General features: G+C 49.4%; 1 protein-coding gene across 3 annotated transcripts in view; it reads left to right on the top strand.

Annotated features, from left to right (window-relative positions):
- Positions 1-26,600, top strand: part of MPRIP (myosin phosphatase Rho interacting protein) — a 154,730-nt gene that overhangs the window by 57,083 nt on the left and 71,047 nt on the right. The window lies entirely within an intron of this gene.

Below are 26,600 nucleotides of genomic sequence, written 5' to 3'. Positions count from 1 at the left end.
TCCAGGATCACGTCCTGGGCCGAAGGCAGCGCTAAACCGCTGAGCCACCCAGGCTGCCCCTGTCCTCCAGGAATTTGTCAGAAAATAATAGGGTTTGATGTGTATGGGTTTAACTTTCAGCTCTACCACCTGCTAGCTGACCATGAACACTTTTTGTAACTTTGCTAAATCGAGATTTTCTCATCTGTGGAATGGGGAGAATAATAACAGCTTTTTGTGGATATTAAACAAGAACCCAGGGGAGCTTCTTTTCCTTCTCTTCCCTGCCCTGCTCCTATTTCATGGGGGATTCGTCTCGGGCGCTGAAGTGGTGCAGGAGGGAGCCCAGTGGCCATGTTGCATTCTACTGGTCCAGGCCTTCTGAGTGAGGCAAAGTCTGCTTCATGCTGAAGGGAGGCCCTTCCTGCTCTCAGACCTGGGAATGCCTGTCACCTGGTTAAGAAGCTGAGTTTAACATTTTGGTAGTAATACACCCAGGTTTTAAAATATTTTTTTCCATGTTCTTTTAAAAAAAGAATAAAACTTCAGAAACATTTCGAGAAGAGCATTGACAACAGTGAAGACTTTATCCATATTATTTTCTATTTTTTGGCGTTATCTCATGTCCAGCAACAGCCTTCAGCTTAAAGTCTTGAGGAGTCAACAAGGTGAGTGTCGAGTAGCCTTTGTGCTGAGCCTGCACGCATCTCTGGAAGAGGCAGCATGTGCTGCTGGCACACCCACCCTGCCTGCCTTCTTCATTCCCAGCCCTGCTAGTGGGTACCTGTTCCCAGAGAACTCTGGCATGTCCAGGTCTCTGAGAGAAGGTTCTCTACAGTTGTTTGGGTCCTACTGGGCAGCATAGAAGCAGATATCCCACACCCTTTGTTCTGGGCTCACCCCTGAAAAAACAGTCAGATGCTCTTCTTCCTGCCATTATCCAACCAAACCTGTGCCCTTCTGTGGCTTGACCTCATTTATTTATTCCTTTTGTAACTACCCTGCCTACCACGTGCTCCTCAAGTATGTGTAGAACCCACATGCTTGAAGCAGCATGTGTCCATAATGTGTGCACTGATGCCCAAGGCATCACAGCCTGATATGCATAGCCTGTCCTGTTGAGTTCTTCTGCGAGCCTCTCCATCTCCTCTTCCCTACCCATAGATGTTCAGGCTGTTCCCTCTACTCCCTGAAGTCTTGTCTCCTCAAGGCAGGCTGAGGCAGTAAAGCCCAGTACTGGACTGGGTGCTGAAGGCTTGGTCACTCCAGGCAGCCTTGGACTAAGTTACTTCCTGGCATGGGTCAGATATGCTTTGGTATAGTTTCAAGTAAAGACATGTTGGTGAAGTATAGAGCTACAGAGGCCTCATTGGTATAGTCCTCTTTCTGTCGAGAGGAACCGGTCATTTCTCCAGCCTATCCTGTTCTCAGCCCCACCAGCTCTGGAGCCCTGTGTTCACCATCTGCAGTGCTGGGGGGAAGCTCAGACTATTGGTTCTTCTGACCCTGAGACTGCAGTGGCTTCCCTGATATCCAAAACAGCCACGTTGGCTGTTTTGGAAGCAGTGGCCCCTATTTTTAGTAAACTGCCTAATTGGAGGCCTTGTGGAGCTTAACCAGTTCACCTGGTGCTTTGATCTTCTGTCTGGCCGCCTCTTTTTACATGGAAAAAGTTGAAGTTCAGGCCCCACCAGAGCGAATCTGTTTTTGCTAGAGACAGAGGCTCTTGCTGTGAAAACCCTGCCCCTCCCATGGCCCTCGTTGTCTCGAGTAATTTCTAGTAGGCCATCAGCATCGATGCTGGTTCCTTCCTGATATGATCCCTTGCGGTGAACGAGCGTCTCCCTCTCTTATCTACTGTATCAGGACATCACGGGAATGAAAAGAGTATTGAAAAAGATGGAAGCATAATTCTCTGCAGGAAAGCAGATTGGTTTCAAATATGCTGTCCGTACATCCTGCCTCAGACAATGGCCCTGTGCACATGATTTCCCTGACTTTTGATGGCCTCATTTTATTTTAAGCTGGAATAATGAAATCTTTGAGTAAAGCTTCTTTGTTCCTTTTCAGCAACAGGACATCTCCTAGAACATGAGGTAGGGTGTTTTCTTCGAAACAACCATCATTTAACTTTTCCCCAAACATAAGGAATGTTTTATGACTTTAGCAGCTACGGGGTTAGCTAAAGGTGGAGAATACATGCAGAACATGTCTCCATGAGACAGAGGGGTCTCGTCCTGCTCCCCCAACACCATCTGCAGTTGAGGGCTGACATTTCAGAGACAATTGAGGTCATCTAGTAAATGACCCCAGCATCTCCGCTCATCCCAAATTAGAAATACTGGGACTAAAATTAACTCCAGGCATTTAATTAGCCTCACAGGGGAGGTGGAGTTGGAAGGATCGTTTAGGGCAAGGAGAACTTCACTGTCAGCAAGATGGCAGCTGTCTGGACACTTCTGGCCAGGGGACTGCTCACCAGAGAGCCTTGCTGGCCAGCCAGCGCCGTGTGGGTATAGAGTTGTCAGGCAAGACCAGGGCCCCACACCTAGTTTGACTCTTTCCTGACTTGTATAGCTCTCAGCTTCTTGTGGGGTCTGAGCACCGCCTCTGATGCAGGGACCCTACCTACCTTATATGGTTTTTGTGAGCTAAGCACAGCTTTCTTGCTCTGGAGCATGCTGAGGTGCCTGCTCTATCATGGAGACAAGGGCCTGCCACTTTTGTGCCAGAGTGTTCTGGAAGGTTGAAGAAACAGAAATAAATGTCAGCTGATGCCTGTGGGCCAGTAAACCCCGCCCCCTGACTAGGGCATCTTCAGTCTCTGACTCTGTCCTAAGGGGCACTTTCTAGAAAGTGACTGGCCATTCCATTTGGTACCTTAGTTTTTGATGACTGCCCTGAGCAGCACTCTGTAGTTAGACCCATGAGCTGAGCATTTGGGGCCTTAAATTTTCTGGCGGAAAAGAGGCCCCTTGCTGTTTCCTTATTTGTTCATTAACTTGGTGATCTCTAAGTCTCTACTGGTTTCTTCTAGTGAGCTAGGAAATTGGAGGAACCCTTCCTCCTGACCAGGGAGCTCGAGGCCTTGTGAGGGGCGGACACATGGACGCCTGAGGAGGGCAATGCTGCGCCCGTACGCAGGTGCCAGGTGAGAAGCAGGGAGGGAGGAGAGCTGGAGACAGCTGGTGGGGTTCCCAAGGGTGGGGGCAGGATGTAAATTGGACCTAGAGAGAGGTATATGTGTAGGAGCATGACCTGTTCTCCAAAGAGGTAGGAGCTTTCAGGTCCATCGAAGACAGCAGACACACCGGCCTACTGGGAGGAGTCTTGGGTTGCACAGTCTGTGTGGTGGGAGGACCAGGTAGAAACCCCTTTCTGCCCCTGCTGTCCACATTCCGGATGTTCTAGGTTTAGCCAGTTGGGGAGCGGGTAAGCACACGTATGTACATGCGATCCGCATATATCTCTTCTCCAGACCACCTTGTCAGAAGAGAACCTGGTCATATCTCTGCAGGGAAGACCCTGTACAAGGCCCCACACCTGGGGAGTGGTCTGCTGAAACTCCCAGGAATAGGAGGGTAGACACGTGAGTTGAGATCAGGATGGCAGGTTTGGTTTTTATAAAATCTCCCCATGGCAGACGTAACATTTTTTTACCTTTTCTTTGGCACGGGCTGCATGAGTTCTCATAAATTCTCATACTTGGAGGTATCAGAGTAGTGGAGGCCAGCATGCCCAGACACTCAGGAATGAGGTCTATGAGAGGCCACAGAAGGGTGAGTGAACAGAGACTTTCGCCTCCAGGCCCTGGTGCAGCAACTTGCTAATTTTGTAACTTCAAGTAAAAAGAGTTTTTTTGGTAACTGTTTTATTGAGATATTCATATACCATAAAACTCATGCATTGAAAGCAACCAGTTCAGTAGTGTTTAGTGTATTTACCAGAGTTGTGCAAGCATCAACATAGCCATTTTTTTTTGTAGAACATTTTCATCATTCAAAGAGAAAACCTGTACCCAGTAGTCATCATTCCTCACTTGCCTCCCACACACCCTGGCTCTGGGCAACTTTCTGCTCTGCGGAATTGCCTATTCTGGATGTTTTCTATAAATGGAATCCTACAAAATGTGGCCTTTGGTGTCTGCTGCTTTCACTCAGCACGATGTTTCCAAGGTTTGCCTCTGTTGTAGGAGGGGTCAGAATGCTGTTTTTTGGCTTTTAAAGGGCTAAATAATATTTTTAAGGCTGAATAATACTCTGTCGTGGATATACCGTATTTTGTGTGTCTGATCACCTATTGGTGGACATCTGGGTTTCCATCTTTTGGCTGTTACAAACAATTCTACTGTCAACACCCATGTATGGTTTTAGTTGAGGGCATTTGTATATGCAGTTTTCTTGGATATATATCTGGGAATGGAATTGTTGAGTCAGATGGGAACTCCATATATAAGCTTTTGAGGAACTGCCAGACTGTTTTCCACAGTGACTGTGCTGGTTCGCATTCTGACCAGCAGCACAGGAAGAGGTCTCACTTCTCCACACCTTCCCCACACATTGTGCATCTTTTCATTATACCCATCCTAGTAGGGGAGAAGCAGTATCTCGTTGTGGTTTTGATTTGCATTTCTTTGGTGGCCAAGCCAGTCTTAAGCTCTCTGAATGTGTTTTCTTGCGAGTGAATCTACGATGATGGTGTTGAATGTGCATTTTATTTGTCAGATATTCTCATAAGCACATACTGTGTGCCACACACTATTCTTTAGTGCTCTGTACACGTTAGCTCTTCTAACCCTCGTGACAGCCTTTATGAAGTAGGTATTGTTTTTACCTCTGTGTTGTAGATGAGAAAAACTAAGGCCTAGAGAGCTTGAGTCACCTGCTTGAGGTCACACTACTATATAGCCATGTGAATAGCAAGGTCACCCAGTGCCCAGCACTTCTTGACAGGCTAGCAGTGGTTTCCTTACCGTGCACGGTGAAATATGCCACGTGTGATCCCGCTGGGGCCACACATCCATGGGGCTTGCTGCACAGAGGCTTTGGCTATATGAGCTAGTTGATGGTGAATTACCAGAGTTTCTTTTTCCTTTTCTGATCCTTCTGTGTCCCCAGTAGAGATGTACCATGAAGGATGGGCCCAGGTTGTTCTCTGCCCATTTGGCAACTGTGTCTTTCATCCTTCCTTTCTGGTAAACAGTCCAAGGCTGCTGTCTGGGTGGGAAAAGCCACTAAGGCGGAGCTACTTCTCCATCCTTTCTTTGTCCCCGTCACCTTCCTCCCCTAGCTGCTGGCAGAGATTCACAGGGACAGAGGTCCAGTTGTTTTCTTATAGCTGTGTCTTCTCTGAGCCTCTACCACGAGGTCACCCCCTAGGGCTCAGTTAGCAGGCCCTTGTGGGGCCAGCCAGCTTGCTCCAGGGAGCTGCCTTGTCCATTCTGAACTTGGGGCTGGCCCCTCCAATCTTACTTTCCATTGTCCCCCAAAAGAGAACTTGATGCTTAGCAGCCTGGGCAACCAGTTCTGTTCTTAAGCCCCTGTTCTGTTATTTCCATGAGACAGTCTGTTCTAGGGCACTTAGTAAGGTTTTCTGTCTTAAAAGAAGCTTGCTCTCTTGGGGTTCTTGCTGGTTTGGGGGAGTGGTTGGCAGATGCTGGAGCTGAGAGGGCCTCATTGCTTTCGAGTCATTTGTGGAACAGTCCCAAATTCCCACCATGTGTGTTTTGTTTTTTTCTTATATTTCCTCTTGTATCAAGGTTTCCCCACTTTAGGATTACATAAGCCTCACACAAAAGCTTAGAAAGAGTCTTCTGTTGTTCATCCTCAAGTGGACACTAATCTCATTCAGTGTAACATGAGATGGGCATCACTTCCCCCTGCATCAGGGAGTGTTGTCCTGTGTCCCACAGTGTGGCTTTGCCTGCCCTCATGGTAGGAGGGAGCAGAGCTAGGGTAGGATGCTGCTCTCAGACTGTTTTACCTGCAGGCTCCAGGTTGGCTCCCTCCAGCTTCTGCCACCATTCCATGTCCAGCCATCTCCCAAGTCCTAGGGTTGCCCATCACTATCTGTGGCAGATGTAATTTTGCTCTTAAAACCGTGTGGGAACCCCCCGGCCCCATGCTGCCCTTACTGGGATAAAACTATTCTGACCCTCTGAGGCCCTCAGGATGAGAAAGTGTGCATCTCCAGGGCCAGATGGCAGATTTTGTCTCCAAGTCACATCCAGTGAGGCAGAAGGGGGTGGGTCGGTTACTTGGTGGTGGCTGTTCTGTTGGAGGCCCTGGCACTAAAGAGGCTGTTTCTGACCATCTGAAGTCCTGTAAGGAGGAGATGCTTTCAAGCTAGGCTGTGTTCCTCTGGAAACCACGCAACTCTTCAAGAGGGGCAGTGCTCTGTGACTTGGGCAGGACCTCTTTAATACATTTTAGGGTTTTTGTTTTTGTTTTTTGCTTTTTTTACATTTTAGTTTTTTAAGTGACGATTCCTTGCCCCACATAGGACATAGAACATCTTCCACCCAAAGGGAAGCTTTAAAAAAAAAACCTTTTATTGAAGTTAACCATGCATACAGCCTACACATCACAAGGTACAGCTAGATAAGTTTTCGCAAAGGATTTTTGTGTAGCCAGCACCTAGATCAGGAAGTGCAGCATCTCCAGGTGGGTTGGGGAGCTCATCCAGGATGAATGTCTATGGAGTGCTATCCTAGGCCATTGTGTCCCTTTAACCCAGCTGACACAGCAGAGGTATTCAGTATTTATTAGTCCATTGAATGGTTGATGAGTGAAAGGAAATTTGATTCCCACGCTGTGGGTATTTCCCAGCAAGCCTGTGGTCGTTTCTGGGCATTTCTGCCTCTTGGCCCATTTGTGGCCAGCTTGCAGAAGTGCCTCTGCCCGGAGAACTTAATAGTGGCAGGTGGCAATGAGAAGCACACAGCCTGGTGTGAGAAAGCCTCTGGTCTCAAAAGAGTTGAGATGTGGCTATTCCTGAGACGCTGTTTCTCCAGGAACATTTTTGAAGACCATTCTCACAGGGCCTGGACAGGGCCCACCACAGGATTGCTGTTTGTCCAGGATTCTTCTTTCTGAGTTTCTCAATGCCTCTGACCAGTTGAAGGCTCTGGCCAGGCTAGTTGGACAGACTCAGGGTAGAGAGTTGCTTCTTGGGGAGGCACGTCAGCCCGTCATAAGCAGGCCCCTTTGTTTATCTCAGAGGCTAGGTTTTCACTAGGGTTGATGAGCATCATGAAAAAAAGACCCCATGTGTGCATAAAAATTGCTGCTAAGCTTCTGTGACTGAGTACTCTGTAAGTTTTTCAGCCTTGGAAGAACAGATTGGGAGTGGCACATTATAGAGATGGGTCTTAAAACATTACTGTGTCAGTGCGGAGCCCCAGAAGTAGGAATTTCTGAGACTGGTTGGGAATCGCTAATAGGAAAGAGACAAGAGAGAGCATCCAGGATAAGGACTTCTTTGTCAGTGGGATCCTTCCCATAGTGCTTGCAGAGGATCTCATAAACCCCTTCACTGGGGCGGTGCCATCTTTGAAAGTGGAGAATAACCTGATATCAGGCCCCCTCCTCTCTGAGGGCTTTCCATCTTCCACATGTTTAGTTACTTCTTTTCTCTACACCTGCCATTTGGAAGTGTAACTAGAAAGTAGTCAGGTTTTGTTGTACTCCGGGTTCCCTACCCCAAGAGGAAGGGTGTTAGTGCTTGTGGGTTTTTTCTGTGATTTGAGAAGAAGAATGTGGGTCTGGGATGAAGCTAGTGCTTCTTTCAGGTGGCTCTACCTCCTCCCAGTGACAGGGCTGGGCCCTGTTCCAGTTGCTTCTGACTGTATGGCATTTGGGCACAGAGCCTGTCTCTCCAGAGCTTTCAGGGCTCTCGGTCCCAGGCTGGTTTCCTTCTCCAGGAGTGTAGTAGGTATACCCTCAGTCCAGGGCCGTTGTTGCCAGTGGATGCTTGGGTCTGACTGTAGAGTAGGCTTCCTGTGCTCTTTGTCCTGGGCACCCTTTCGGAAACCTGGAGTCCGGTGTCCCTGGGGGTGAAGGGAAGGGATGGAGGGCTGTGGCTCTGGCCTGGTCTGTATTCTGGTGGACTTGGGGCATAGGCCCAAGTTGAGTTCTTGAAATAAATCTGAGTTTCTCCCCAAAGGGCGATTTGAAGTCCTTAGGGCTTCCAGTTTGTGTGGGTCTTGTTAAGCTGATCCCTGTGATGGCCCCAGACCTGTTTGCGCTGAGGCTCAGCAGCCTGGTTGATGGGAAGGGGTGTGTGTGTGTGTGTGTGTGTGTGTGTACACACCACTTGTGTGCTCTGTGGTTCAGCACATCGCCAGTGTGGGCAACAAGCCCCCGTGCCTATACTGTGCTCCAGCGGACACTTGCACTGAGCAGAGGCCAAGGAGCTGACACAGAGCTCAGGGCTACCTTTACAGCCCCTGCCCTGAGGAGTCTGTTTCCCGAACTGCTGGTTCTTCAGGGCACCTCCTCCTGGGACAAAATCATGTAGAAATGCTGTGGCCCTAGTTGCCCCCCTCCCCCCCAACATCATCACAGGTGGCACAGTTGCCTGGTGTGGCCTCCCGTTTGTCCAGGGGTCTTATAGGTCACTGGAGGGGAAACTACTGTTCCCTGCCCCGCCTCCCTTTTCTTCTCAGACTGCCTGAGAGTTGTTGCATTTTCTTGCCTCGTTGTGGTGGGCAGGGTTTTGGGGTGCGGCCCTGAGCACTGGGTGCTTGCTGGGCACCTTAGGAAATCCCGTTTCTGGTGGCATTTGCTCTCCCTTGTGCCCCTCAGCCCCCATCTCTCCCCTCTACCAGCAAGCTCTTCACAGCTGTGTTTTGTCTCTGTTCTCCCTCTCTGTCTCTGCTTTCATCGGGTCCTCTTTGGCCTAGCCAAAATCCGTGAGTGACTTAATCCAGCTGGATGGCCGCCCTGGACCAGCCAGGCAGGCGCAGAGTGAGCCTGCTGCAACATCACCCGGATCAGGCTCTCCCCTTGAGACAGCTCTTCCCAACTCTGGGTGGACATTAGAAGCACTATGGGACTTTTTAATAATTCTGATGCCCAAGCCCCACCCCAGAAAATTTAAATCTAAGTCACTGGGCATGGAATTTCTATTTAAAAATCTGAGTTCTCAGGTTAATCCATGATTCAGCAGAGGTGGAGAACCATGGCTCTAAGCTCTAAAATCTTGCACTCTAAGACTGCTTACCTTTTAGTCTCTCTGCTGAGGCTCAGATCCCATTGACCCTCTTCTCCCTTCTGCCAGCTGTGGTCTTGGGGTGAGGAGGCTGCTGTGGCCAACCTATGAGAACTGTTAGGGCTCCTGACAGCTGCATGGTGTCAGTCTTGCCCTAGCACATAGTAGCTTGTTTCCTGGGGATCTACCTGGCAGGCCTTTAGGTAGGAAAGCAGTTCAACTGCCTAGAATAGCAGCATCCTCTTCCTCCCAAGCTAAGGCCGATTGGAAGGGTGGGAGCTGGGATGTGGGAATCTCCATATAAGGCCACCTGTGGCTCCAGCCTGCCTGCATGTGTGTGCCAGCCTCCGCCCCCTTCCCAGAGCAGCTCCCCTCCCCCCCCCCCAACCTGCTCTGGGTTTCTGAGACAGACAGCTCCCACAGGCCTGAAGGGCAGCTTCTGCCAGCGGACGCCTGTATCCCCCCCCCCCCCTTCTTGTGTGTTCTCTCCTTACTGTAGTCTCTTCTCCCTCCTAATCTAACGTGTCCTGAGAGAGGAGGCTCAAAACCTCATACAACAGGTATAACGTACTCACCTGCGTATCAGCTCTACTCCCTGCCGAGCTCTTGGGTATCCAGGGAACTCTGATGGGCTCTCTTTCCCTGGGATCCTCTCCCTGGAAGATTGCAGCGGTGGAATGGAAAGGAGGTGTGAACCTCCAAGAATAAGTGGGATATGCAAGACCAAAGGCAGAGGAACTGCACGTGAGCACTGTGCTTTCATTGATAGCGTTCTTTGCCATTGGATGCTGACTAACAGTTCTGGAACTATGGTTCTCAGGTACTGTGGCTGGACAATTGAGTAGATGGAGGGCAGGCAGTAGGGCCATTGTTGGAATGGGTGCTTCCAGGCAAACAAGGGGAGAGGCCAGAATGATCCATGTGGGGCTGGATTAGAGTCAGATAGCAATATGTTTTGTTTAGTAAAGTTATATAAGGAGAGACAGCTAGAGAAGGAGACAGGGAGGTGGATGTAGGTGGGTGGATATAAACGGATTATATGCACCTGCATTTCCTTGCTGTTAGCTGAGACCTGGAGGCAGCAACTCCCCAATAGCAGCCCGCATACCTGGCATCTGGCTTTTAGTTCCCAGTACATTCTCTAAGCTCCTAACCAGGGCTCCTTGGAGAAGTGGCTGGCTCCAGGACCAGGGCAGGAAATACACAGGCTGAGCCCAGAACACCATGTAGTGCCAGACCATAAGGAAACACTTGGAGAATATACCCATGCACACCCTGGTGGGCTATATCAGAGAGACATGGGAGCCTGCTGAGGAGGCCCTCCTCAGTGATTGAAGTTACAACAAAAGACATGATTCGAGCAAAAAAATACATAATGCAGGATTGGATTATAATCCAAAGTATAAAATAAAGATCCACAAGTCCATATAAATAAATGATTGCATGAAGAAACAAGTGAAGGAGCAGAAACAAAATCTCTTCACAGAATTCCAAGTAACTTGGGCGGCGAGTCCCCGTTCAGGGAGGTGGCACTAACTCCCCACTCCTTATGTGTGGGCTGCACACAGTGACTTCCCTCCTCAGATAGGGGAAACAGTGACTTTAGAGTATAGAAAACCAGTGAACACAACCTCAGCCAGGTGTTCAAGGTCAACGTCATTAGTGAGAAGTCCTATGTGCCCTGGATGTTACTGAAGAGAAAGCGGCTTCACCTCTGTGGTCTTCCTCCCCCAAACCTGTATCGAACCACAAGAAAAATGCCTCATTCCAAGGGAGAGATATTCTACAAAATACCTGACCAGGCAGGGTCATCAAGAATAAGGCAAGTCTGAGAAACTGTTACAGCCAAGAGGAACCTAAGGTGACATGATGACTAAATGTAATGTGGGGCTTGGAACAGAGAAAGTATGTTAGGAAGAGACTAAGGAAATCCGAGTAAAGTAGACTTTTCAGTTAATAATCATAGACCACTATTGATTCCTTAATTATAATAAATTATAATAAATGTACCACACTGATGTAAATAATAGGGTAAAATGGGTGAAGGGTATATGGGAACTCTCTGTACTAACTTCACAACTTTTCTGCCAATCTAAATCTATCCTGAACATTTTTTTAAAAAAGAAATACCATAGAGGGGTGTGTGGGTGGCTTAGTCAGTTAAGCATCCAACTCTTGACTTTGGTTCAGGTCATGATCCTCAGGGTCATGAGATTGAGCCCTGCATCAGGCTCTGCACTCAACAGGGAATCTGCTTGAGATTCTCTCTCTCGTTCTCCCTCTCCCAAATAAATACATTAATTTTTTATAAAAAAGAAGTACCATAGAAACTTGGGAGAAAGAGGAAGTTGCTCTAGCCAGGGAAGCCAGGAAAGGCTGCGAAATGAGGTGCCAGTGCAGTTGCCTTTGAAGGAAGGGAGGGCCCACTCCCTGGCCAGGAGGCTCAGACAGGTTTGTGGCATGGGACAAGTGAAGCTGTGGTGATAGGTGCAAAGACAGTGGGTGGGCTCGAGTCATGATGGTAGCATTACTAGGGCCTTCCCTCCATGGCCTTGTGGCCTTGGAGATCCTGCTACCATGACCTGTTTATCCAGGAGCCTCTGTTTCCTTCCTCTACAGTGGAAGCCCTGGTGATGGTGGTGAGAGATTATGCTGGGGAAGCAACAACTGTGGAGGCCTACCATCCTTCTCAGGACCAGCTGTGCTTTAGTTATGAGACTCTTTTAGAATCTTCTGTCTGATTAAACTAAGGCAATGGGACCAAAATGGGGGAGCTGAGGATTGACTCCTCCATTAGCAGTTCCCTTGGCACCTGGAGGGAGGCCTGGCAGCCTTCTCACCTTCCTGCTTCCCTGTAATGTCCCAGGCTTGCTGTGAGGTCAACCCTGCACTCTAGCCCTCTGCTGTTGGGCTTGCCCGCCACCCTTTCCCCATGCCTCACTCCCTTGTTCCTGCTTCCTGCCCCAGAGAGGCCTCTCCCACCTGCCCTACTCAAAATTATCCTCCCCCCAACACCCATCCTCCTCCATTCCCCCTCCTTCATTTTCCACCCTGGCCCATAATCACTACCTGATGCTTCATGTATTTTACGTGTCTGATTCTAGACTGGAAGGTGAGTCTCATGAGGTCAGAGGTTCTGTCTGTTTGGTTCAATGCTGTGTCACCACTGCCTAGAATGGGTGCCTGGCACATAGTAGGGACTCCACAGATGTCTCCTTAGTGGAGGAATGTATTGGTAGTAGCTGCTTTGCTTTTCTCAGTGTTTTTAAATTTATCTGCAGTAGAGATGATGCAGATCGACAGGGATAAAATGTCCCTTTATTAAAGGAGCCTTAGTAAATGCCTCTCTTTTTTTTTCTTTTTTTTTTTTTTTAAAGATTTTCTTTATTTATTCATGAGACACAGAGGCAGAGACATAGGCAGAGGGAGAGATAGTCTCCCTGTGGGAGCCTGATGAGGAACTTGACCCTGAGACTCCGGGCTGACAACCTGAGCCAGAGGCAGACACTCAACACTGAGCCACCCAGGCATCCCCCAAAATGACCCTCTTTATCTCCAGCTAAACTCTGTCTTTGCAGCTCCTGCCCCCTGAGCCCACCTCTTCCCGTGGGGACCTTGCCAGACAGGTCTGATCCTGGGGCCACAAGAAGTCTTTAAGACATTGGACTTCTGTGATCCTGGCCTTCTCACACCATGTTTCCTGTAGGCTGTGTTCATGCCCTTATTTTGCACTGACTGACCTCTGTGTGGCAGATACCATGTCCCCGGGGCCTGGTGTCCAGTGCATGTTTGTTGAATTACTGATTTTTGGAGACAGCAGCCCTGTCCTGCATCCCCAGCCCCTCCTCAGTCATCCCTTGTTCTCTTAAACAGCCCTGGCTCCTTCAGTTGTTCAGAACCAAATTCTGTTTATTTCTGGTCTTTGTTAAGTCCAGACTTGTGTAAGCCTTGTCCTCAAACCACCTTCTCTGTGCTCCTTCCTTTGGAGGAAGGTGGCCTCTTTGGGCTGGGGCTGGGACTGCCTAGAGAGGCATTTCAGAGCAGGTCAGGATTGAGGGGGGGGAGCGAGGGGGGACTGAGCAGCCTGCTAGGGCTGTGTGTCAGCTGCCAAATCCTGTGCTGCCCACACCCACAAGGTAGGACCTGGGCATTTCTCTGTTGGTGGCACCAGCACTAGCTCCCTTCGCTCCAGGGGGCCTGCCTGGTGGGCCATCTGACCCCTCGGGGCCCTGCTTCCTCACCTGCTGGGTACCTGATGTCTCAGGCCTTCCATTCTAACAGACTGATCCTTTCCCAGAAGGAAGCTCTTTCTGTTGAGAAGTGACATAAGACTGTTGACAGGGACATATGGCTTTGGTCGTCTTTGCATCTGAGAGATGGAAAAGGGAGTTCAGGTCCTTTTCTTGATCATCCCTCTCCTCAGCCTCCCACATTCCTCAGACTCTACCCTGCTGGTGCCCCTCTCTGTCCTTCACCCCTGCCTCGTCCTCTTCCCTTTCTTGCCATACCCCTGCCCCAGCCAGGCTGTCCTCAGCCAGCCCTTAGCAGTCTTCTGGAGGTCTTTCCAGCTCCCATGGTTGAGACAGGCTGCTGTCTCTCTGCCCCTGCAGTTCCACTTGCCTTCTTGTCCTGCCTCCCTGAGTCCTATTACTTGTGGCATTAGCTTAGGAGGGTCTGTTTCCTATGAAGGTAGGGAGATAGAAAAAAGGTAGTTGGGATAGAGACCAAGCACAAAAAAGAAAAAGAAGGTTCCTTAGTCCCTGTTCTAGGCTGAGTGACTGAGGCCTAAATCCTAAGGGTCCTCCCTGCTCCCTGCTTTTTGGCTCTGCTTTCAACATATCCCAGAGTCAAGCATTCTGCACTGCACACACCATCAGCATTCCATCTAGGCCATCTCTTCTGCTTGTCGCACGTATCTGAGGTCAGAGGAGTCTTGTGAGCAGCAGCCAGGCCACCTGTCCTGGCACACCTCCATCACGAATAACACCCTCCAGGCCCAGCTGGCCATGGCCACCTTGGCCTCCCTTTGTTCCCATCCTGCAGGTCAAGCCCCAGCTTGGCCCTGCCCTGTGGCCATGGCACTCACTTTTTCCTTCCCTCAGCCTTGCTTGGCCTCCCTGTGCGCCCAGTCCTCAGCATTCCCTACCCCCGACTTGCTTTCCTTCCCATCCAGTCACTGATTGGACTACCCAAATGGGGTTGTTCTTTGTTTTCTTCTTATTTACCTTTACCACCACGAGAATAAAATGAGCTGCTCTAAGGGTGACCCTTTGTCCTGTTCTTACCTCACCCCAGCACCAACTAAGCACAGTGCCTGGCATAAAGTGGGTGCTCAGTAAATACCTGCTGTCTATCCCTAAACATTTGTCTAGTGAGTTCTTTGGTGCTTGTGTGGACTTGTGGGCAGGGCCTTGAAGATTTCCTTCACTATCAGTAGGTGGGATTTTAAGTGTAAAGTAGAACTCAAATCAGAGCCCTGAGAACTTAGGCAGGGGCCACAGGCCCATGTATGAGTCAGACAGGAGACTTCTGGGTCAGCTCCCACAGACTGACCTACCAGGAGAAGAGGGAGATTTGCGCGGGCAGGTAGGCAGTAGAACTGGGGCATAGGTGCTAGGTGGAAACCAAGAAAGGCAAAACTATAAAGGTGGAGTTTAGTGGTTCTGTTGTAGGGGAAGGACATTGATGGACTTGGAGGGCTGGAGCTCAGGAAGTAAGCTTGCTGGCTCTGGGGTGAACTAGGCCACTGTGCTAAACCGTTTTCTGTCCTAGTCAGAAGGCTCATACCTCTAGGAGATGCTCATTTGTACATAGTTTTTTTTTTTTTTTTTTTTTTAAGAACATCTTTTTTTATTTTTATTTTTTTTTTTATTTATGATAGTCACAGAGAGAGAGAGAGGCACAGAGACACAGGCAGAGGGAGAAGCAGGCTCCATGCACCGGGAGCCCGATGTGGGATTCGATCCCGGGTCTCCAGGATCGCGCCCTGGGCCAAAGGCAGGCGCCAAACCGCTGCGCCACCCAGGGATCCCTGTACATAGTTTGTATCTGAGGTCACCACACCTTCCAGGAAAATAGTTCTCCCGTTGTCCAGGTCCAGCTGTGGTCTGAGGTACTTATAGGAAAGAAGAGCAGCAAGGTGCTGAAGGCCCATACTTTGGGGAGAGAGCTGAGAATTGGAGGTAGGGAGAGGTAGGAATAGGAAGCTGGAGGGTGGGAGGGTTGAGATTGTGCCCACAGAGGCCTCTGTTCAGTATTGGGGAGGACCTCACACCAGTCCGCTGTAAGCTGGGCTAGAGTTGGCCAGGTTCCATCTCTAGAATGACCACCTCCCCCCGGGAACCTCTTAGCCTGCATGAGGCATATCTTTCTGCCTACTGCCCTGTTTCTACTGCTCATGTTGCTCTTCTTCCCGATGTGGGGATCCAAGTTGGCTGGGACAGTGGGTTCTTTGTATGTGTGCGCATTTGTGTGTGCGTGTGCAGATATATATGACACATTTACCACCCTATTCGTCAGTGTCCAGTTCAGTGACATTAAATCCATTCACATTGTTGTGCAACCTTCACCATCACCACCACCATCATCCATCTCCAGAACATTTTTATCTCCCCAAACTGAAACTCCATAGCAATTAAACGCTAGTATTTGTCCTTTTGTGTCTCGTGTATTTCATTTAATGTAATGTTTTTAAGGTTCATCCATGTTATAGCATGTATCAAAACTGCATTCCTGGGCAGCCCTGGTGGCTCAGCGGTTGAGCATCTGCTTTAGGCCCAGGGCGTGATCCTGGAGACCTGGGATCAAGTCCTACGTCTGGCTCCCTGCATGGAGCCTGCTTCTCCCTCTGCCTGTGTCTCTGCCTCTCTCTGTGTTTCTCATGAATAAATAAATATTAAAAAAAAATGCATTCCTTTTTATGGCTGAATAATATTCCTGTGTATGCTACATTTTATCTGTTCATCAGTAGACACTTGGGTTGTTTCTACCTTTTTGCTATTGTGAATAATGCTAAAATGACCATGGGCATACAAATATCTGTTTGAATCTCCTCCTTTCAGTTCTTCTGGGTGTATATGTAGAAGTGGAATTGCTGGGTGTCATGGTAATTCTGTGCTTCATTTTTCGAGGACCTGCCACACTGTTTTCCTCAGTGGCTATACTATTTTACGTTCCCACTAGCAATGCGCAGGGGTTTTAATTTCTCCTCATGCTTGCCAACATTTGTTATTTTCTTTTTTTAATTAAAGCCATCCTAGTAGGTGTGAAGTGGTATCTCATTGTGTTTTTGTTTTTGTTTTAAGATTTTATTTATTTATTTGACACAGAGAAAGAGCCAGAGAGCACAAGTGGGGGGAATGTCAGAGGGAAAGGGAGAAGCAGGCTTCCCACTGAGCAGGGAGCCCAGTGTGGGGCTCCATCCCAGGTCCCTAGGATGATGACCTGAGCTGAAGGCAGACACTTGACTGTGCCACCCAGGCACTCCTCATTGTGGTTTCAATTTGCATTTCTCTAATAACTGATGATGTGTTGGAGAGGGAGAAGCAGGTTCCCCGCTGAGCAGGAAACCAGACATGGGGCTCGAACCCAGGACCCCAGGTTCATGATCTGAGCTAAAGGCAGATGCTTCACCCACTGAGCTACCCAGGTGTGCCTTGACACACAAGAGTTACTAATGTTGATGAAATCTAGCTTATTCTTTCCTTTGGTGTCATATACAAGAAATCATTGTCAAATCCAATGTTACAAAACTGTTAGCCTTGTCTTCTAAGAGTTGTGTTTTTTTGCTCCTACATTTACATTTAGGTCTTTGATTCAGTTTAATTGTCAGATATAGTGTAGGTACCTGGGTCTTGTGGAATCCTGCTGCCCTGCTAGCTGGGTGGGTGAGGAGAATAAAGTTATTCTTTCCTGCGTTCCCTTGCCTTCAGCCTTAGGAGTAAGGTGAACCTTGGTCGGGTGGTGGTGGCTTCCAGAGGAAAGCCAAGGGCCTGTGACTACTTGGTGGGAGCCTGCGCAGGTTTATGGCCCAGCCATCAGCCCAAGGCAGCAAGTATGAGGAGGAATTGCCTAACATTGGCAGCAAGTTAAAAAGCTCCGTGTTGTATACGTTTCTCCCTTCAAAAAATGAGTTTAGCCAACCCGGACAAGGCCCCACAAAAGCAGGGAGGTTGGCTGCTTGACAGAGCTCTGAGGGGATCATTTCCCCAGCACCTCTGCACGAACTGTATTGAGCTAACAGACGCCTCTCCTCTTCCTGCAGTTCCTGGGCAATGGCCCCAATGTGACCACAGCACCAGACACAGCAGCTCGTTGCTACTTGGGATTAGCAAACATTCTGTCATTTGTGGGCCACTTTCTGCTGAATCCGTGGAAGCCCTGGATGCCTCAGAAAGCCCCACCCCCACTCCCATGCCCCTGGGTGGGGCCAGCGCTGAATCTTGGAAAGAAGATCTCCTAGGGACAGGACCACCTGCCCACTGGATTATCCTCTCTGGCAGGAGGCACCTCCAGGCAGAGTGCTCAGCTACATTCTTTGTGTGGACGTTGAATTGTCAGAGCCGGGTAGATTGAATGTTAACTCTTTGGGGTTGGTTGGGTCTAGCTGCTGCATTTTGAGGTGAAGTGTTGAGGTAGGTTAGGATTTGGAAAGCAGGGCTCTAGTCCTTATGCCTCTCTGGGCCTTGACTTCTACATCTGAAACATGGGGCAGAGGGAGGGGCCACAGGCACCTTTCAAGCCTGGATTAGAGGCAGCAGTGTGAGTTCCTCCTTTGGGAGCCTGAGTAGGATTGCATAGGTTTCTCAAAGGGCCTCTCCTGTCAGTCATCACATCTTGATTATCTCTATGCCCATGCAATGCTTTGTTTTTTGTTTGTAAGTACACTGCCTTTTTAGTGTCGTTATAGGATTATATAGCCATTGCTACAGCCTAATTTTAGAACATTCCTCTTCCCCTGCCCCAGCCAAAGAAGCTCTGTACTCCTAACCTATCCTGCCCTAATCTTCCCCCAGACCCTGGCAACCACTAATCTACTTTCTGTCTAAATAGATTTACTCATTCTGGCCATTTCCTATAAAGGGAATTACGCAGTGTCCTGCACCCACCTCTTGCCTTTCAACTTGATCATCTGCTGATTACAATAGTCCTGGGCTCTGGAGGGTAAGTTATAGACCACAGTCCCCTGGAGGTTAGGTTCCTTTTCTGGGCCCTTCATCCCATTCAAGCCAGCTCCTGCACCTCATGTCCTTCAGGTAGTGGAGGACTTGTTACTATCTCACTTTTGCACACGGAGTGTCCTGCTATCCATTTAACAAACATAGGATTTGGTAAGGTTGGGTATACCCATTTTATAAATAAAACATATTTATAATATTTATTATATGTATTACAAAATACATATAAATAAAGCATAATATTTATACAGTGAATCTGCAAAGTAAACTTAGAGGGGATGACTCGTTTCATATATTATTCAAAAATCTGTACTAAAGCTCATTTTGAACAGTGCCAACATAGGCCTATAGAGGAAAATCAAATTAGTTTTATCAAGGACCTCACTGTCTAGCCTGGAGAATAGGTGGGCAGACTCGTAAGTGGACTCAGGGCTACATGCAGGGCTCTTCTCTTCACGGAGGACAAGGAGACCATCCAGGAGGTAAAGGATGTGAGATAGACATTTCTGGCAGGAGATGCCTAGGAAGGAAGCCAGCCTGTTTATTGGCGGGTCACCTCAGCCTGTGAGCTTGGGCAGGAGATGATGAAGAGGCTCTTAAGAGCCTCAAACGTGAGGCAGAGAGCTTGGACTTGAGACTGTGGGAGCAGCTAAGGCACGGCCATGTGTCTGCTCATAAAGGTTCTGGAACCAATACTTTAGCTGTAGGGAGGTCAGCCTGGTCTTGGGCTCTAGCTGTTGAACTGAATGCTGTGTCGGGGAGAGTAGAATCCACACACCTTACCACGGTATGCCAGCTGCTCCTGTCACACCTTCCACAGAACACTCAGGTTGGAGGCTCCCATCTCTCTGACTCGATTTGGATTTGTGGGCAGCGGGATGACTATAAGGTGGACAATAGGAAAGAAGTGGATGCCACACTCAGATGTGGGCCTGCCCGTACCTGGGAGCTTACGGGGAGATAGGCTGGGCCCACACTGCAGGTGAAGCATCTGGTGCTCCAAAGAAGAGCAGAGACCTAGCCCTGCTGCTGTGTGGTGGGAAACCAGACTCTGATCTCCCCCCAAGGCCTGGAGATAGGTACCTGGAGGCAGAGAGAATAAATGTGAACTGCTCTAGTGTTCTTGGAGAAACCCCTTGGTTTGGCCCGTCCTTTTCAAGAACCTATGGTTAGCCATCTTAGGGCCAGCTGCTGGCTTCCAGTGTGGGCATGGAAGCTTGGTGTTTCCTCCCCTCTCAGGGAGAGGATGGCCTGTGATGCCTAGAGATCCCTCCAGTCCAGCCAGTCCAGTTTTTTCTCTTCATCCTGCTGGCCTTTTCTCTGTCCTCAGATAGGAGACAAATGTGCCCAAGGCCTTCTTCCCTTCTCCTTGTGGCAAACATTTGGAGAAAACGTATTGAATTGTCATATTACTGCCACCCCCTTGTCTGGTGGGGAGTATGTGTACACACACTGAGCAACAGCAGGGGAAGCATTCCTGGGTTGTGTGCCAACCCTGAGCCCTCACTTCATGTGAACAGTATCCTTTCTAGTCTCGTGGCAACTCTATGAGGTGTGGGATTTCTTTTATTGTGGTAAAATTTACATAACATAAATACCTGTTTTAACGACTTTAAAATGTACAGTTAAGTGGTATTTAGTATGTTTGTGATGTGCAACCATCACCAATGTCTAGTTCCAGAACTTTCTCCTCATTTCAAACGGAAATCTTATACCCATTAAGCAGTCACTCCTCATCCCCCACTCCCCTGCTTATCCCCTGGCAACCATCAATCTGCTTTCTGTCTCTGAATTTGCCTATTCTGGATGTTTTATCAAAACTGACAATATTTGTCCTTTGTCACTGGCTTCTTTGATTTAGCGTCATGTTTTCATGTGTTGAAGTGTGTGTCAGTGTTTCATTTTTATGGTTGAATACCATTCTGTTTTATGGCTAGAGCACATTTTGTTTATCCATGCACCCATTTTTTAAAAATATTCATTCATTCATTCATTCATTCATTCATCCATCTATCTATCTATCTATCTATCTATCTATTTATCTATCTATCTATCTATCTATTTATTTATTTGAGAGAGAGAGCAAGAGATAGGGGAGAGGGGCAGAGGGAGAGGGAAAGAGAATCTCAGGGAAAGGAAGGGAATCTTAGAGAGAGAATCTTCCATCACTGAGTGACAGAACCTGACACAGGGCTTAATCCCAGGATCCTGAGATCACACAGGGCTTAATCCCAGGATATTGAGCCAAAGCCAAGAGTTGGCCGCTTAACCAACTAAGCCACTCACGTGCCCCATTTATGCATCCATTGATGGACGTTAAGGCTGTTTCTGCTTTTTGGTTGTTGTGAATAGTGCTGCTATGAACATTTGTGGATGAATTCTGTTCAAACACCTCTTTTCAATTCTTTGGGGTGTAAACCTAGGAGCAGAATTGCTGGGTCATATGGTAACTCCATGTTTAACTTTTTGAGGAACCTCCATACTGTTGTCCACAGCAGCTGCTCCATTATACATTTGAAGTAAGGGGTATTGTTAATCCCATTTTACACTGGTGGAAGCTGAGGCTTAAAATTTGCAGCTTGCGCAAGGCAACTTATGTGGTGATTGGCAGAGTTAGGATTCTGCTCCAAGGTTGGTGCTCTTCTTGGCTGATGAGCTCTGGAAACATAAAGCCCAGAGGCTACATTAGGTCTTTGAGCCTTTGTGGGGAAGAAGGATCATCTTTAGCTTCCTGTCCTGGGTGATGGGTCCACAGGTGACAGATCCCCCATGCCGTAGCCCCCAGCGTGGCTCCCCAGCCTCCTCCTTTGGGTGGAGTTGCGGCAGTTAGGGTGCATGTTGGAGTCCTAAAGGGCAGGAAGGGGTGCAGAACCACAGATTCCTCCAGAGGAGCCCATGTGAGATCACAGAAACAGACCTGGCATCCAAGGACTTGTGGCAAGACTGTGGGCACATCACAGCCTCAGCACTACTCTGTGCGGCTGGCAGCTCTGGTGTGGGGGATGGTTGCGAAACTGCCCTGGAAACCACAAGGACTGTAGAATCCATGGGAGCTGGCCACATGCCTGGGCAGGGGACTTTGCTGGCTTCTTGCCATGTAAGGAACGGAAGGAAAGAAGTTCTGCCTGGCGGGCACCTACGGCAGCTGGCCATCCCTGCTGCCCTGAGGCCCCTGGCCGAGTTTGGGGGAAGCCTTCTCTGAGCTATCATAAGGGCCAGGCAGAGGCTTTAGTTCACTCCAATTCTGGGTGAGTTTGTGACTATCTCAAGACTCCTTTTCCATGAGCCTCTCCAGTTTTCTTTGAGAACTTGGACTTTGAGGATATCCATCTTAAGAGAGCTGTTCACTAGGCAGAACTGCGGCCTTAGTAGAGAATCAGGTGGCCCATTCTACACTTGGATAGCATTTGATGTCCCACCTCTTGAGAGAGTGACTCATGATTTGTTAGATTTGGGACTCTGTGAGCAGTTTGGTAGTAGCAGGAGGAGCCAGAGACAGTCTCTGTGATCCTAAGCAACATACGTTATTCTCAGGGCATGGGACTCCAGGGGTGCCTAGATGGAGTGCTGTACTCAGCAAAGCTCCCCAAGGGCCACCTTCCTTCCATAGGAAATTAAAGTCTAACTTCCTTAATCCCAAATAAAGGATGCATGTGGTCTTCCTGGGCCTGGCTCAAGTGGCCTAGCCAAGCCTCCAGCGTGGCTGCCTGGTAGGCCTCTGTATAGGAGCTTGTGGGAGCCATTTTCCCCACCTTGGGGGAGGGCAGAGGTGGTCATGTTTCTGCCTAGGCCCTGTCTGATCCTGCCCACCAACCAGTGGTGTAGTAGTACTGGGCCACACTTCCTGGGTGGCCCTGGTGGGTTCCAGGTCCTTTACTACTCTGAGCCCCACTTACTTGCACATCTGTAAGTCAAGCCCGTCAAAATGCCTTCCTCCTGAGACTGTCATCAGGGTGAACCTGTTAAGTACTTATCCAGAGCCCTGCCTGACTCCAGAAGACCATTAGGATTATTCTTGCCACCGTGACTTCTGCAGGGGAGAGTCGTCTTATCCTATCTGGAGTCTACTCACCCCTACTTCTGGCAGTATACAAATGTACTGGCCGACCACTGTCACCAAATAGCACTGCTTTTCCTACACCTTAAGTGGGTGGTGGGGAGTGTGACAGAACAATAATACAGAACACAAAATGGGTAGTAAAAGTACTGTTCCATAATTTTTCATTCTGTGTGTGTGTGTGTGTGTGTGTGTGTGTGTGTGTGTACATGCCCATACACCTGTTCATCCCAGTGTGAAATATGAGGTTCTCTGTCAGCCATGGACAGATAGGTTTGAAATATATGCACTGTTGCAGGATCCTGCAGTAGACTGGGCTGGCCTTTGCCTTGAAAGGCAGTTTTTGACCTTGTGAGCATTTCTTTGCCTGGGGGAAAGCCATCATTTCTGTGGGTCTCTGTTCTCCCATCTGAATGGAGAAGTGGGGCAAAAAAGTGGAGTATTTCCATTCTCTCCAAGTCTTGCCTCACCTCTGGTTGTATAAGCACAGCTGCCTGGAGGAAAGCACCCCCACCGATAGTTCTAAATGGCCCCTCTTTGTACTTCTCTTCTACTTTCTTGTCTCTGGCTCTTAGAAGTTTACCTCCTGAACTTCCAGGATCCAACAGGAAGTGGAGGAGGCCCATTTTCCCTAATGTGCACCTGCTTGGCCCAGGACTGGGGGGTGGAGGGGCTCCAGGTGGTAAGGCTGCTGTGGCAGGATCTTCCAAAGCAAGCCTCTGGCAGGTATTCAGCTGCAGTGGGCAGAGCTTACCTTGGTCTTTTGGGGCCAGTGGGCAGATGACTGGAGGGTTGGGTTCTCAGCAGGATATAGCTCCATCCCTGAAGAGAGGCCCTTGTCTCCGTTTCTGTTTTGTTGCCTCATGCTTACGTGGTCTTTGGCCTTGGGATGAGTTGACATTGATGCAGCTCTACCACCTTAGCAGCTGTAGTATAGAGGCCAGAAGAGGACCAGGAGCCCTGAGATGGCTAGAGGGCCAGCTGGTGACTTTGCTGGCTGAGGACCTAACCCATAACAGCAACATAACATAGAATTGGATGGCCATCCCTTTTTTGAAATCAAGCAAAACTAGGTGGTGCTCAGCCTCTTAGGAGGCCTGGATTCCTAATCTCTAGAAGTGCAGAATGAGAGCAGGGAGCTTGTCAGATGGAGCTGTCTTCTCTAATGACTGTCGTTGGAGCGAGGGGGTTCCCTCTGGCTGGATTTGGATTGCAGCCTAGATCCCTGCCCTTGCTCTCCAAGCATAACGTCTGACCTAGTCAGGAGATGGATTTTCAAGGATCTCTTCTCTCTTCTTGGGTGTGACCTGTTCCTTGCCATGAGCTGGGGAGGGCCACACCTGGGCCTGGGGACTCTCTGGAGGCCCTTGATTGAATGCGTCTGAGCTCTGGGTGCAGGAGATGTAGTTGAGTGCAGACTAGTGGAGGAGCAAGTGGGGGTGGTGTATAGGCAGCCTCAGAGGGGCAGGGGAGTGGTTGGTGAGAGGACGCAGTAGCCAGGGCCTGGCCTTGGTACCCACCTAAGACAGTGAGCAGCTTCACAGCAGGTGGTGCTGGAGCCTGGTGCTTCTTCTGGCAGGGGGTCACTGATGAGACTTCAGGAGCAGCTATTTTCACGGTGCGGGCAAGTACAAACCTGGGTCAGTTTTCCGGTTCTCCCTTCTTTTCTGACCGCTGTCCATGGCTCCCTTTTCCACATATGTAATAGGATTAGATTATGCCCACCTCATAAGTAGTATCTAAGGAGGCAGTAATTATGAGATCCTGACACACAAGTAGTAAACAAACGTTCATTTTCTTCAGCCGTAGCTTGTTATGTCTTTGCCTTTTACACTTCTGAAAGCTCTTTGGGAAGGAGGTAGTCGGAGGCCCAGAGAGGTTGCTGAAAGTCTTAGGGCACAGTTAGTGACTGGGGCCCATGACCGAGTTCAGTGGCAGGGCTAGCTGGGACATCACGTCGGTAGCTGATGGCCACATGTACAGCAGTCCACTACTGTGCATGAGGAGATGGTGAGCATTTTGGTGATCCTGAGCCCTGGAATGGTAGTTTGTAAACGCGAGCATGGTAGTTTGTAAACGCAAGCATGCCTTCAGGCAGCCCACTAGAGAGTGAATGAGAAAGAAGCATTAGAATTGATGTTGGTGTGTTTTATTGGCCCCATTAGCTTGCCTGTGTGTGTGATATAGCTTATAAGGTATTGGCTCAGTGGTGCAGCTAGATAACTTATGTCCATGCATGCATGTGTCACAGGTGAGCATATGCTGGCACCTTCTGACTCCCGTGAGTCCAAGCATTGAAGCAGGGGGCGGCCAAAGGAGGAAAAGCCCCTTGGAGAAGCTCCTCTGCTGTCACCTCTCCCTTTTCCCCCTCTCAGCTTTGTGATCCTGCTCATGGCTCTGATACTCACAGCAGTCCACAGCATCAGTGTCCTTGTTTCATGTACAAGAGGATCCACTCCAGAGAATCCATGAGCCTTGTCGGTGCCAGTAGGGAGCATGTGCTTCTGTGTGGGGGAGGCTGAGCCGAGAGAGCAGAGGTCACCACCCCTAGTTTGTCCAAAGAGGGTTCAGATGAGACAGTGGCATGATGCCATAGAAGACTTAGGATTAGAAATTCTGAAAAGTGGAGGAGCTGGAACTGGAACGAGGAGGTTGGGAAGCCTGGAAGGACCGTGCAGACCCTGCCCTGTGTTGAAAGGGTGCATTCTTGAGGCTATGGGAGCAGCGCATTTGTGGGGGGCCCCTACATGCTTGTGGGCCTCCCCAGCCATAGGACAAGTGGGCGGATCCCAGGCCACTTCCCTTGCTCATTGCTCCTGAAGAACCCTATTGCTTGGTTGCAGGATAACCTCCCAAGCTCCCTTTCCCACCTCAGGGACTGGACTCTCCAGGAGTGCCCAGGAGAGCTATTACAAGGCTGCTTTGCTGAGGAAGAGCACTAGTCTTAGTATGCATGTGGCCCACCCTCAGGAGTAGGACTCTGGCCCCTCCTTTATTTCCCACCTGAAGTTAGAGGCCTCCCTGTGAGCTCACAGCCGGCTCTCCTGCCCTGCCACCTCCCTTCTGAGCTGAGCCCAAGGAGGATAGGCTGGGCCCAGAGACTTCAGAAGGAAAGGCATCTTGCTTGGAGCTGGGGATCTTACTTCTTCCCTCTCCTCTAGACCAGAAATCAGGTAGCCTTAGCAGGTGAGTGCTCTAGATAATTCAGTGCTCTTCTGGTCTGGCTTCTGTAGTTGGGCACCAGGTAATGAGGAGGGGAGGTGGCACTGCATCAAAATGCTGGTGGTTTGGCCTGGAAAGTACTAGGAAGCTCATATGCTCTCCAGCTGGAGGGGTCTGGGAGCTTCCTGCTTCCTTTCATTTGACAGGTGAAAAAGCGTTTCCAGTAGTGGGGATAGTTGGTCTGAGCTTGGCACTCATGCCAGACTCAGCATCTGGACCTTCAGACTAGGCCTCTTCCCTGTGTCCTGACAATAGAGATTACAGCTGGACAGAGGTATGCCCTACCTGAGAGCTCTGGGAGGAAGGTACCTGACAGGCAACCCTCAGCCGGCCACCTTTGCCTTTTTCTCCCCCTACTGCGTCGTCAAGAACCCAACCGAGGAAGTGCAGAGTCCTTGGGGGACACTCAGTAGAAAAGCTGGCAGCTGCCCTGGAAGTGGGGACAGCCTCCCCACCCCATGTCCCACACCACCTGGGGTCCTGGCCTAGGCTTCATTCCCTGTGAGAGCCACCAGAAAGGGGCACAAAGATAGTGCCTTGCCTGACTCCAAGCCGGGAGCTCTTTGCCTTTGGTGCGGTGACAGCCATGGCGTCTTGTTTCCCTCCTAAAGGCACCTTCCTGTTTGGGGGAAGGGTGAGAGGCCAGAGGACTCAGGGTGAACAGATCATTTAGGAGGGTCCTCTTTGCTGACCCTCACCCCAGTAGGAATTCTGTAACACCTTTTTTGCTTGTTGTTGGTGTTCTTTCTCTAATTTCAGTGTCTAGCTATGTCAAAAAAGGGAAAAGGTGATTATTTATTGTTCCAATTCTGGCCAGGCAGCCTTGCAGCATCTCCTCATGGGCAGTCCTGGAAGGTGGCGGTGGGTCACCTGCCCTGAGTGGGCTTGGCCTACCTTTAAAGCTTTTATGATATGTGTGGCTCCAGCCTGCCAGCCCCACAGCCTGCCTTCCAGGA

This window comes from Canis lupus, chromosome 5, assembly GCF_011100685.1.
Source record: "Canis lupus familiaris isolate Mischka breed German Shepherd chromosome 5, alternate assembly UU_Cfam_GSD_1.0, whole genome shotgun sequence".
Classification (NCBI taxonomy): Eukaryota; Metazoa; Chordata; class Mammalia; order Carnivora; family Canidae; genus Canis; species Canis lupus.
Note: the sequence above shows the minus strand (reverse complement) of the source record. Positions and strands in the feature narration are given on the sequence as shown.